This window comes from Sus scrofa, chromosome 5, assembly GCF_054392235.1.
Source record: "Sus scrofa isolate SSC_HxYL_T2T_F1_AM1 chromosome 5, Sscrofa_HxYL_maternal_Yorkshire_Landrace_v2.0, whole genome shotgun sequence".
NCBI lineage: Eukaryota > Metazoa > Chordata > Mammalia > Artiodactyla > Suidae > Sus > Sus scrofa.
Window position 1 is genome coordinate 94398332 of NC_139387.1, and position 12155 is coordinate 94410486.

At 40.0% G+C, this 12155-nt stretch overlaps 1 long non-coding RNA gene across 1 annotated transcript in view; it reads left to right on the forward strand.

Annotated features, from left to right (window-relative positions):
• The first annotated feature begins 501 nt into the window (after positions 1-501).
• The window catches only part of LOC102162163 (uncharacterized), a 54664-nt gene continuing 43010 nt past the window's right edge, over positions 502-12155 (forward strand). Inside the window, exon 1 of the long non-coding RNA XR_002344243.2 lies at positions 502-590. This is a non-coding gene — a long non-coding RNA (uncharacterized LOC102162163). The remainder of the gene's footprint in view (positions 591-12155) is intronic.

Consider the following 12155-nt stretch of genomic DNA (forward strand, 5'->3'; position numbering starts at 1 on the left):
CCACTTACTAAGCAGGGTATCCATTCCCAACTTATTTGAAGTGACGCTCTATCATTATCCACTTATTTCCACATCTGCAGAGTTCAGGTTCTATTCACTTTTTTTTCCTTAATTGATACGCTCGTCTTTCTCTGACAGCACATTACTTTAGTCACTGTAATGTAGTATATTTAAATATGTGCTAACTTATTATTTTTAAAAATGTGTTCCTATACTCTTACTGTTGCAGATTATGGCAGAAATAGCCAGCTGACCACCAAAAAACTCATGCTCCTCTTTCATAATGGTCAAAGTGGGGGTCAGTGCTCCCAGGTCAAAGCATTGTTGGCAGAAAGAAGTTACCTAGCTGTGGACTACACTTCCAAGCTCCCCCTCCACCTAACAAAAGTCAGATGACTAGTTCTTGCCAGTGGAATGTAAGCAAGTACAGTCTGTGTCCTTCTTGGGTAAAAGTGATGGGAAAGCAAGGATGCCTTCTTCACTGTCATTGTCCCCGTCTGAGTACTCCAAGGACCTAACAGGAGGCCAGAGCCACAGAATGAAAGGCACTTGGCTTCCAATCAGCCTAACCAGGAACCCTTCCACTATCTGTGAGTGAAAATTAAATCCTTCATTGTGTTAAACCACTAAGGTTTGAAGATTTAGCTATTACACTGCTGCTATACAGACGGTGTATTGCAAATGGCATTTTAAAAAAATCCAGTTAGTATTTTCATTGGGATCCCATTTTATTTACAGCTGAGGTTAAGGAGAAGTGACACCTTAACAACCCTGTTGTTGCATCTAGGAGAATTCACCTCTTTACATTTATAGCCTTCAGTAAAGCTTTGTTTTCTTTATGTAAATCCTAAAGATTTCTTGCTAAGTTTATTCCTGTACATTTTCATACTTTTATTGTCTTGTATCTGCAGCCCTTTCCCATTACATCTCCTATTTGATTATTGCTTGTGCATCGACAGATTATTTGCTTTTCTAAGTTTGTTTTTTATCACCTTACAGAATCCTATTTGTGCCATGGGGTCATTTATTTCATTTTCTGCATTATTTCTAGCATATATAACAGTTTTGCCTCTTACTTCCTCATATTAATACTTAGTTCCTTTTTATGCTATCGCATTAGCTAGAATCTTAAAAATAATATTGAAAGAGGAGTGATAACTTCCTTTCCCTGTTTCTCCTTTTAAATAAAATCCTTTTAGTGGTTACCCATTAAATATAATGTCTTATAGTGATTTCTGACAGACCCCCCTTTTGTGAAGTTATGGAAATCTTCTTTTATTACTACCTCAAAAAAGGTGTATTTTTGTTGTTAAATCAAGCTAGATCTTGAATTTTATCCAAATGCCTTTTCTTTCTCTGTTTAGATGATTTATTGTTTTTTCCTTTAATATTAGCATACCATATTTTATATGTTTCCTAAATATTGAAACATATTTGCAATTTAAGTAACACCTTCTTGGTCTTGGTACATATCCTTAATGAATAGCATCATTCATCTAATTACTTATTTAGTACCTTTGTGCATATTTTCTATCAGCGATTGGTGAATAGGGATGTGTATGTATGTGTGGGTATACAACCTTTGTCTGGTTTTCATACGAGGAATATTCTACCCTGTAGAAGACTATTAAAATTTTTCACCCTTTTCTGTGCTCTCTGAGTAAAATATGATACCTCTTCCTTGGAGGGTTGAAAAACTCACTTGTAAAATCCCCCAAGGAGAGTGTCTTTAGTGGAAAAAAGATATTTGCTCATTTTCCACATCTTCTACAATTATTGAACTATTTAAGTTTCTTTACCTCTTCTGGAATTTTTACTTTCCTAGAAAAGAATGTATTTCATTGATTTTTCCAAGCCTTCTTTTTAGCGTTTACGTAATATTCCCTTCTAACTTTTTAAAAGTTTCTTTCGCCTCTCTAACTATGTGCCTTTTCACCTTTTTAATGCTGCTTATCTGAATCTTCTCTCCCCTCTCCATATTGGATAGGCAGAGGTTTATCTATTTGAATTAGTTTTTTTTTTTAATTTTTCTTTTTAGGGCCACACCTGTGGCATATGGAAGTCGTTGGAGTTTTTTTTTTTTGTTGTTGTTCTTGTTCTTATTTTTTTTAAGTGCATTCCCATTGTGGCTCAGTAGTAACAAATCCAACTAGTATCCACGAAGATGTGGGTTCGATTCCTGGCCTCACCCAGTGAGTTAAGGATCTGGCATTGCTGTGAGCTATCATGTAGGTCGCAGCTAGGATCCTGTGTTGCTGTGGCTGTGGTGTACACCCGCAGCTGCAGCTCCAGTTCAACCCCTAGCCTCGGAACTTCCATATGCCACCAGTACTGCCCTAAAAAGCAAAAAAAAAAAAAAAAAAAAAAAAAAAAAAAAAAAAAAAATCAGCTTTCATTCCAAAATTCTAAAAAGTGTGGAAACAAAGGAAAAATTATTTTTTCTCTTTCAAATAAAAATTTTGCTACATTGCTTTAAATTTAGTAATGTTTCACCTGAAAAGTTTTCTCGAGGCTGAATAAAAACATATTGAGCAAGTACCCACTGTGGCTCAGTGGCTTGTCTCAATGGAGGGAGGCCCTGGTTTGGTTTGATCCCCAGCCCAGTGCAGTGGGTTAAGGATCCAGTGTTGCTGCCGCTGTGGTGTAGGTTGCAGCTCCAGCTCATATTTGCTCCCTGGGCCCAGAACTTCCATATGCAGTAGGGGCAGCCAAAAAAGATAAAAATATGTATATATATTGAACACATTGTTTGAAGTTTAACCTATGTGCAGAAGTCTATCCTAGGTGCCTGACTACTTAGGCCATCTGTATATTCAAGCCTGTGGATTGTTTTATTCTAAACATCAAGCATTTACCTATTTTTGGTTTGCTTTTCCGTCAGTTTCTGCGAGAGGCGTGTTTCAAAGCACTGTGTTGTCAATTACTGTGAGTCTCACAATCCCAGGCCAGGATCCTCTAGAAGAGACTCACAGGAATTGAAAACACAAGTTCTACAGGCCCTGCCATCAGCCGAGTAAAAGAAACTGAACCGCAAAAGGACCAAAGGAAGCAGATGCATAGAGAGAGACACGCAGTTATCAGATAAGAGATGGTTTCTTGGATAGAGTTTGATTCTGTAGTTCAACTACACTCCTCTCTTTAGGCTCTCTGAGATATAGTTCTCAGCTCCTTATGGTAAATTCTCCTTTGACTAAAACTAGGCCATTCATTCCACAATTATTTATGGAATACTTGGTATGTGCCAAGTTCTAGCACAATCACTAAAGATACAGCAGAGAACAAAGAAAAGTTCTTGGCTTCGAGGAGCTTACATTCTAAGTGGGATATACAATAAGCCAGCAATAAAAAGAAATAGGGGTATCCTGTGTAGATAGGTGGCCAGGGAAGCACTGCCTGAAGAGGTGACATTTGTATAGAGGCCAAGATGAAGTGAGAATGAGGCAGATGGGTATCTGGGGGATGAGCATCCTAGTAAGAAGGAAAAGCAAGGGCCAAAGCCCCGCCATAGGAATGTTTAGCCTTTCAAGGAATGGCCCGAATGCCAGCATGCCTGGAGCTACAGGGCATGTGACGAGGGAGGGATATCAGGGGCTAAGTCCTGCAGGAGCTAAAAAGCCTGAATAAGGATCTTGGAATGGGAAGTTATTGAAGGTTAGAGACAGGACCTTATTGCATGCTGGATGGGTTACTTCGGCTATTGAGGAGGGCATAATGGACTGTAGATGGGCAAGGGTGGGACCAGGGATGCCAGTGAAGAGGTTCTCACAATAGCAGGACACATTAGGGGCTTAAGTGATGGAGGTTTGTGGTGGGTTAGAGGTTGGATGAGGGTGGTTGAGTTTTATTTCAAAGATAGAACTCAGAGCAGAGTTCCCACTGTGGCTTAGTGGTTAATGAATCCTTCTAGGAACCATGAGGTTGTGGGTTCGATCCCTGGCCTCACTCAGTGGGTCAAGGATCCGGCGTTGCTGTGAGCTGTGGTGTAGGCCGGCAGCAACAGCTCCGATTAGACCCCAGCCTGGGAACCTCCATATGCCACGAGTTCGGCTCTAAAAAGGCAAAAAAAGAACTCAGAGGGCCTGTTGATGGGAATGTGTGGTGGGCAAAAAGGGAAGAGTTAGGGACTTTAAGGTATTTGACCTGGACAAAAACAATGACCAGTTTTCAGTATTCTGATGTCGCTGTATACCTTGCTATAACTAGGTACTTTGAAACACTAGCCAATCGGATTGTTTATTCTAAACCAATCGGCTAGTGTTTCAAAGTCAGCGGGTAAACAGCAGCCTGACTCCCAGGACCACAGGAATGATTCTGAAAATCTGTCAATCTCTAAACACTCTTGCTTCTAAAAGCCCATCAAACCCTGAATGCCAGGCTTCCCAAAACCTTACATAAAGCCATTATGCTTCTTTGCAAAGTGATGGTGTTCAGCATTTTTAAAAAATCCGAATTGGCGTTCTTGTGGTGGCACAATGGTAATGAACCCAACTAGTATCCATGAGGACGAGGGTTCAATTCTTGGCCTCACTCAGTGGGTTAAGAATCTGGTGTTACCACGAGCTATGGTGTAGGTTGAAGACTCGGCTCAGATCCCGCATTGCTGTGGGCTGTGGCTAACACCTCCGATTCAACCCCTAGCCTGGGACCTTCCATATGCCTCGGGTATGGCCCTTAAAAAAAAAAAAAAAAAAAGAATTGTTTATGGCTTAAAACATATCTGTAATCAACTATATGTGTATATATATATATATATAATTCACCTTTCAAGCCATGCTGCTACTCAGCCTATCGTCCGGCTACCCAGTTGTTGCCCTATTGTAAGGGTTTTGCGAGGGAGGAGAGGATGAATTGCCAGGCATCCCGTATTTACAGAACATGGCCTCTGTTGAATGGTTTTGTCCTAGGTCCCGGATGTCAAGACATGTTACATATTGTTTATTTGGGGTTTTTCTCCCAATGAATGATAAAAAATGGCCACTTTGGAGTTCCCGTCGTGGTGCAGTGGTTAACGAATCCGACTAGGAACCATGAGGTTGCGGGTTCGGTCCCTGCCCTTGCTCAGTGGGTTGACGATTCGGCGTTGCCGTGAGCTGTGGTGTAGGTTGCAGACGCGGCTCGGATCCCGCGTTGCTGTGCCTCTGGCGTAGGCCGGTGGCTACAGCTCCGATTCGACCCCTAGCCTGGGAATCTCCATATGCCGCGGGAGCGGCCCAAGAAATAGCAACAACAACAAAAGACAAAAAGACAAAAAGAAAAAAAAAAAAAAAAAAAATGGCCACTTGGAGCTATTTTTTTCGAGACAGAAATTGGTGCTTAAATCACTTAAAGGGCGGCATAGCTCCACACGGTGAAGGCCTAAACAACCCCTCGTGGTCTTTCCTGTAGGTTTGGCTGAAGGAAAACCAAAAAGGGGAGTGAGAATTAAAAGTACTTGTTTCTTGGAGTTCCCACTGCGGCTCAGTGAACGTTAAGAACCCAACTAGTATCCATGAGGATGTGGGTTCAATCCCTGGCCTCACTCAGTGGGTTAAGGACCCAGTGTTGCCATAAGCTGTGGTGTTGGTTGCAGATGCAGCTTGAGTTCCATATTGCTGTGGCATAGGCCTGCAACTATAGCTCCGATTCGACCCCTACCCTGAGAATTTCCAGATGCCACAGGTGCAGCCCTAAAAAGAAAAAAAAAAAAAAAACATAATTTTTTTCATATTCAAGAAAGGGTAAGACTGTTCTTTGGCCGAAGACCCAAATTGTGAACAAACAACTACCCTTAATTATGGATAACTTCAGATCAGTGCAAATGCTCCGAAAATCAGCTAATAAACAACAGCCTCACTCTGTTTCTGAAAGCTGGCGAATTAATGAAAGCACTTGGCTTCTGAAAACCAGCCAATTAGGGATAAAACCCACAGTCAGGAAAACAATGACAGTTCCACCCTCCACTAGCCAATCAGCTAGTGTTTCAAAGTCAGCGGGTAAACAGCAGCCTGACTCCCAGGACCACAGGAACGATTCTGAAAATCTGTCAATCTCTAAACACTCTTGCTTCTAAAAGCCCATCAAACCCTGAATGCTAGGCTTCCCAAAACCTTACATAAGATCAGATTTGGCTCGTTTGGGGTGATGGCTTTATGAGCACAGCTCTCCCTTGTAGGCAAACTGGAAGTTCGCTTTTTTGGGGCATTAAACAAACCATTTGATTTATAATTGGTTCATTAATTCTCATCCTTTTCAACAGTTCAAACCCTGTTTATGTGAGTTGGACTTGTGAGTGACAGACCACACTGTGAGATAACCACATAATCTTCTCAATTCTGGCAGTGGTTGCTTTGTCTGTTACCTATTTCTGTATATTTGAACTTCAAATGCCAAACCCCAAGTGTAAATTTTGTACTGAGTTTTCTGAATAAGTAAAAAAGTCGTTTATTAAATAAGTAAAAAGTCATTTTGAAGCTCTCAGTATGCAATTGTTAGCTCCATATCGAACATAGCAGAAAGTCAGATATACATCAGTATATACCAACAGTTAAAGCATAGGAGATGTATCACTCAACTACTGTCAAAGAAAGTGATCGAATAACCATCTTTTATGAAGAGAAATTCAGACAAAGAAGATAAAATAATTGCCACAGAAGTGCTAAGAGCCTTTCACACCATGTATCAGTATCAGTATCAGTCTTGCTGCTCAAATGATCCAGCTGGGAGTTCCTGCTGTGGCGCAACAGAATCAGTGGCATCTTGGGAGTGCTGGGATGAGGGTTTGATCTCCAGCCCAGCTCAGTGGGTTGAGGAATCCGGTGTTGTTGCGGCTGCAACTTAGGTCGTGAGTGCAGCTCAGATCTGATCCCTGGCCTGGGAACTCCATACACTGGAGGGCAGCCAAAAATGAAAAAAAAAAAAAAAAAACAAAACACAAAAAACAAATTATCTGGCTGAAGTGCTCATTGCTTAAAAACAAACAAAGCCAAAACTTGTTGAATTAAAAAAAAAAAGAATAGGTGAGATATTTATCCCTTTAATTATAAAATGTTTGTAAATGGAATAGCATTACTATGTGCAGGAAAAGACATTCCAACATGAAGTAGACAATTATTATGGCCGTGACAGTTTCAACCCTTGAATTCTGTTTGTTCACATGGATCATACCAAATTCTCTTCCAGCATGTCAATAAGTGGAATCTGTGTAGTGTTGTAGCAAAGGGAATACAAATTGATGATAATACTCTTGTGTCAGTAGACAACATTTTTAAATGTTATTGATCAAAACGTCACAGCATAATCCTAAAGAATGGAAAGGCAAATTGTGCCTGAAATATGGTACTGGGTACTTCAACAATTCAAATTTGAAGAGTAAGTCCTTGAAATTGTTAACTTTCAGTACAGTGGCTCATTTTACTAATGTTGAGTGTATTTGCTCAGTAATGAGTGTTCAATGGACAAAAGAATGCGACACGTTGACAGCTACAGAAGCCATGTTGTATAAATGGAACACAGACTGTAAATGTAAGACATTTTATAAGCAAATTCTACATAACAAAGAATTATTAAGACTAGCCAAAGGAAATACAATTAAAGGAAGAAGTATGAAATTTAGATACTTAGAATTTATTTCAGACGAACAAGTAATTTTTGCATAAGTCTACCCCTTGCAATATTTTTTCTTTTGCTTAATGTACATAGGCATAGGCAGTTAGACATAATTAAAATTTAACTAAGTGTCCTTTTTTAAATTTGCTCAATCTGGCAACCCTAAGGGAGGGACAGGTCTTTTTTTAATTTCCCGGAACTTAAATTGCTTCCTTTAAAAATAAGATAAGGATAGCAATGTAGTCTTGTTTTATGAATATAATAAATTTGTATCAACCTCTCTGTTTCCTGCCTTAATTCTGTTTCCTCATAGGAACTTTTTTTGTTTGTTTGTTTCTCCAGTATGGCATCACTCTTTCCGGCTGTTGATTTTCCTCAAAGGTGCAGGAATTCTTGGCATCTAGTCACACTTGTAATTTCAGGTTTAGATTGACCTACTTAGGTAGCTGGAGTATTTGAACACATAATATCCTTGTTTTCTGGGCAATCTATGCAATTGGGGAGTAGAGGGGAGAGACTGTGTGGCCAAGTGGGCTTTCCTTTGGGGGCATAAGTATCCCTCTATCCCTTATAACCAAGGGAACTAATGTCCTGGCCCCCCTGGGATGGTCACAGGTTACGTTTCTTCTGGCATAATTAACTACTAATAGTGCTTGCTTTCATTCAAAAGTGTCCCAGTTTAGACAACAAATTACATTTTCATCCTTCTTATGACAGATGGAAGGCAGCTGGAAAATTGTCCCATTTTTCTCTTTGGCCCCAGCCCCCACCCTGGGAGTATCTAGTGGCAAATATCCTAGTTAGAGAGCAGAACTCATGATTTTAACCTTAGGGCAAATGCTGCAGCAGCCACTTGTGGAATAAGTGACTCCACAAAGTCACTGTAATTCATTATCCCCCTGGCTGCCCTCTGCTGCCCGTATTACTTAGCATCTTAGGTTTCTTTTTCAGGGATCATCTGAGCTTTTGCCTTTCACCTAAAAAGGATTATGGGTTTTGTTTTTTAATCTCTGGTGGGTGTTATCATCCATGACTAACCCCATCTGCTTTAACATCCAATGTTAAAGCTATAATAACAATAATTATAGGTGATATGTGAAAACTTATGCATCAGGCACTGTTCAAAGCACTTTACTTGTATTAATCCTCAGAGGTGGGTATTTTCGTTTTCTAGATGTGGAAACTGAGGCATCGAGAGGGAAAGTAATTTACCCAAGGGCTGGAAGACCCAAAGAGAGGAGCCACCGTACCAAGAACCCAGCCATTGGGTCCAGAGCTCTTTTTTTTTTTTGCCTTTTTAGGCCCACACCTGAGGCATATGCAAGTTCCCAGGCTAGAGATCGAATTGGAGCTACAGCTTCGAGCCTACACCATAGCTACAGCAATGCCAGATCCTTAACCCAATGAGCAAAGCCAGGGATCGAACCCATATCCTCATGGATCCTAGTCGGGTTCGTTAACCGCTGAGCCAAGAAGGGGACTTTCGGAGCTCATATTTTTAACCCCACCTAAATCCCTTCTGTCGGACAAGACTTTCCCTGACTTTCTAGAGCTGTTTGGGGCTTAGCACTTCTGTATGAGTTCCATCATTTCTGAGGGGGTTTTAAGTGGAAGAGGAAGTTAACTCATGAGGTCAGTTAACTGTTTGAACCAGAAGCTTATCAAACTTTTTTTTTTCCAACTCAGGTGTTCTGTCATTTTGAAGAAGGGTTTCTGGTGTAAATGATTATTTTCTGTCACGCGGTCAGTCTAAACCTTTACCAGCCCTTGCTAAAACGCACAAACATTCACACGGCTTCCCAGTGCTTGATCAGTCTAGAAAACTGAATAAAGATCTGGCATAAAACAGGAAATGTATGGTGGTAATTTCCACACAGCCCCTGGACACTCCATTGTAGTTGCAGGTCGCCTCAGGGCCGTAATAGGGCTTCCCTTTGGGGATATAACTCCAAGTCATATTTAAATCAGAAAGAGACAGTAACAACCCCGAGGCCGGTCCCATTATTTTGCAAATAAGAAAACTAATTTCAAAGAGATTAAGTGATTCACCCATCATCTTATAGCTAATTCGTATGATTACAAATTATATGAATTCGAATAATTTATTCCCCCCCACACATCCTAAATCCAGAGTTCTTTTCATGCTGTCTCACTGCCGCTCTATTTGGTTGCTTTGGGAACAGAAAGAGAAAATCATTTAAATCATGTCGTTGTCTAGAATTTCATCTAGAAATTATTATTGTATGTAGGTTTAATATAAATCTGGACTCTAATGCAAATGACTGTTTCGATTTTAAAGAAAACCTGAACACTGATTGTCATATCTGCCATAGTTCCCTGCAGTCTTTTCCAGGTTTTTTTGGTACTATATATGCTCGTACAGTAAACCACACTTTTCACCCCCAGAATAGCATTGACTCATATCTGTTCAAATATATTAACATTTTCATCCCAACTGATTCATTTGCCAAGAGCAACAGGCAGTTTCTGTGCCAGTTTCTAGGGTAATCCATGTCACCCCTCTGCTAATGAACTTTGAAAAGTGAAAGCTTTTCTTATTCTTGTTTTTCCTGATAGCAGTCGGCTTTCTGAGCTACAGATCTGTTCTAGAAACTGCAACATTTGAAAGGTTGCAGAAGGGGGCTTGAGGTAAAGGCAAAGGAAGAGGATTAAGAGATATTTCATAATGCATCAAGAGATGAATATTTCTCACTCTAAAAGAAATAAAAATGACCTTCTTATGCAGGACCAAAAGGAGATCGCGTAAAAGGAAGAGGGGGTGGGTGTAAAAATAAGCTTATTTTTTTTATCATTTGTTAAGGAAAAAATAACTTCAGATATTCCATAATCTCTGTTTAGAAGAATGTGAGGAACTAAATTCTTAAAAGTCTGTTGCTTATAAGCTGTAAATTCAAGATGAAAAGCAGTAATTCTTGTCAATTAATACTTATATCTTCTCTCCTTGATTGTCTCCAGCTAGAACTAAAAAAAAAATCTGCTAACACTGTCTTTGAGAAATCCAGGTTACCCATAATTCCCTCAGAGGATGCATGTCTTTGCAATCAGCACACCCCCTTATTCCACACCATCCCCCCCAGTCAACTGGCCAGCCATTTGCCTCTTGACAGCAATGTCTCCCTTTGGAAGTTGCAGACGAATAGCCTACCTACACTCCTGGTAAATTCTGGCATAAAACAGCATCTTTTCCTGTTATATTTTCTTAATAGCTGTTTTTGCTCTCACAAATTATCTCACTTGTTTACATAATTGTTGTCTGTCAGCCCTTTTTAGAGAAGATTTTGCCTATCTATTTTACTCCACATGCAATTCCTGTTTCTAGAAAATGCCTGACACCTGGGAGGTGCTTGAAAATATGTGCTGAATGAATAATTTATCGGGCTCCCTTCAAGCTTCAAAGCATCTTGTCCTCTGGAATACCAAAGAGCAGCTATCAACTTCAGTGCCCACTTCAATCCTCACTTGGAAATGTCCCACATCTGAAATCTTAAACCGTATGGAAATTCGCTCCAATTGCTAGTCCAAATTTCTCAGGTACATTTTCTCCTGCTTTAGTCCTAACAGTTCAGGACTCCCCATTTGTAACACAAATGCTCCACCAATTCTAATATTTTCTTTGTTTTTTTTTTTTTTTTAAAAGAAAAAAATTTAATTAAAAAAAAAAGAATTTCACTGCCGGAGGCTTTGCCCACCCTCTACCAGAGGACGAAGGGAATGGTAGTAGGTTGAACATTGCTCAGGAAGTTTTTCTCTCTGTTCCTTCCTTCTGGGCTGCAGCCACCACCTAAAGCAGTAGGCAGCATGAAGCGGTCTCTCACTGCCCCTAACGCACACAAACCCACTCTTGCCAATTGTTCCCTTGAGTGTTGGGTCACTCTTTCCCAAATCAATATGATTTTATTTTATTTTATTTTTTCTATTGTACAGCATGGTGACCCAGTTACACATACATGTATACATTCTTTTTTCTCACATTATCATGCTCCAACATAAGTGACCAGACATAGTTCCCAGTGCTATACAGCAGGATCTCATTTCTAATCCATTCCAAAGGCAATAGTCTGCATCTATTTACCCCAAGCTCCCAGTCCATCCCAGTCTCTCCCCCTTGGCAACCGCAAGTCTATTTTCCAAGTCCAAGATTTTCTTTTCTGTGGGAACATTCATTTGTGCTGTATATTAGATTCCAGATATCCTATGGTATTTGTCTTTCTCTTTCTGACTTAATTTCACTCAGGATGAGAATCTCTAGTTCCATCCATGTTGCTATAAATGGCATTATGTCATTCTTTTTTATGGCTAAGTAGTATTCCATTGTGAGTGTGTGTATATATATATATATATATATATATATATATATACACCACATCTTCCTAATCCAATTGTCTGTCGATGGACATTTGGATTGTTTCCATGTCTTGGCTATTGTGAATAGAGCTGCAATGAACATGCGGGTGCATGTGTCTTTTTTAAGGAAAGTTTTGTCCGGATATATGCCCAGGAATGGGACTGCTGGGTTGTATGGTAGTTCTATGTATAGTTTTCTAAGGTAC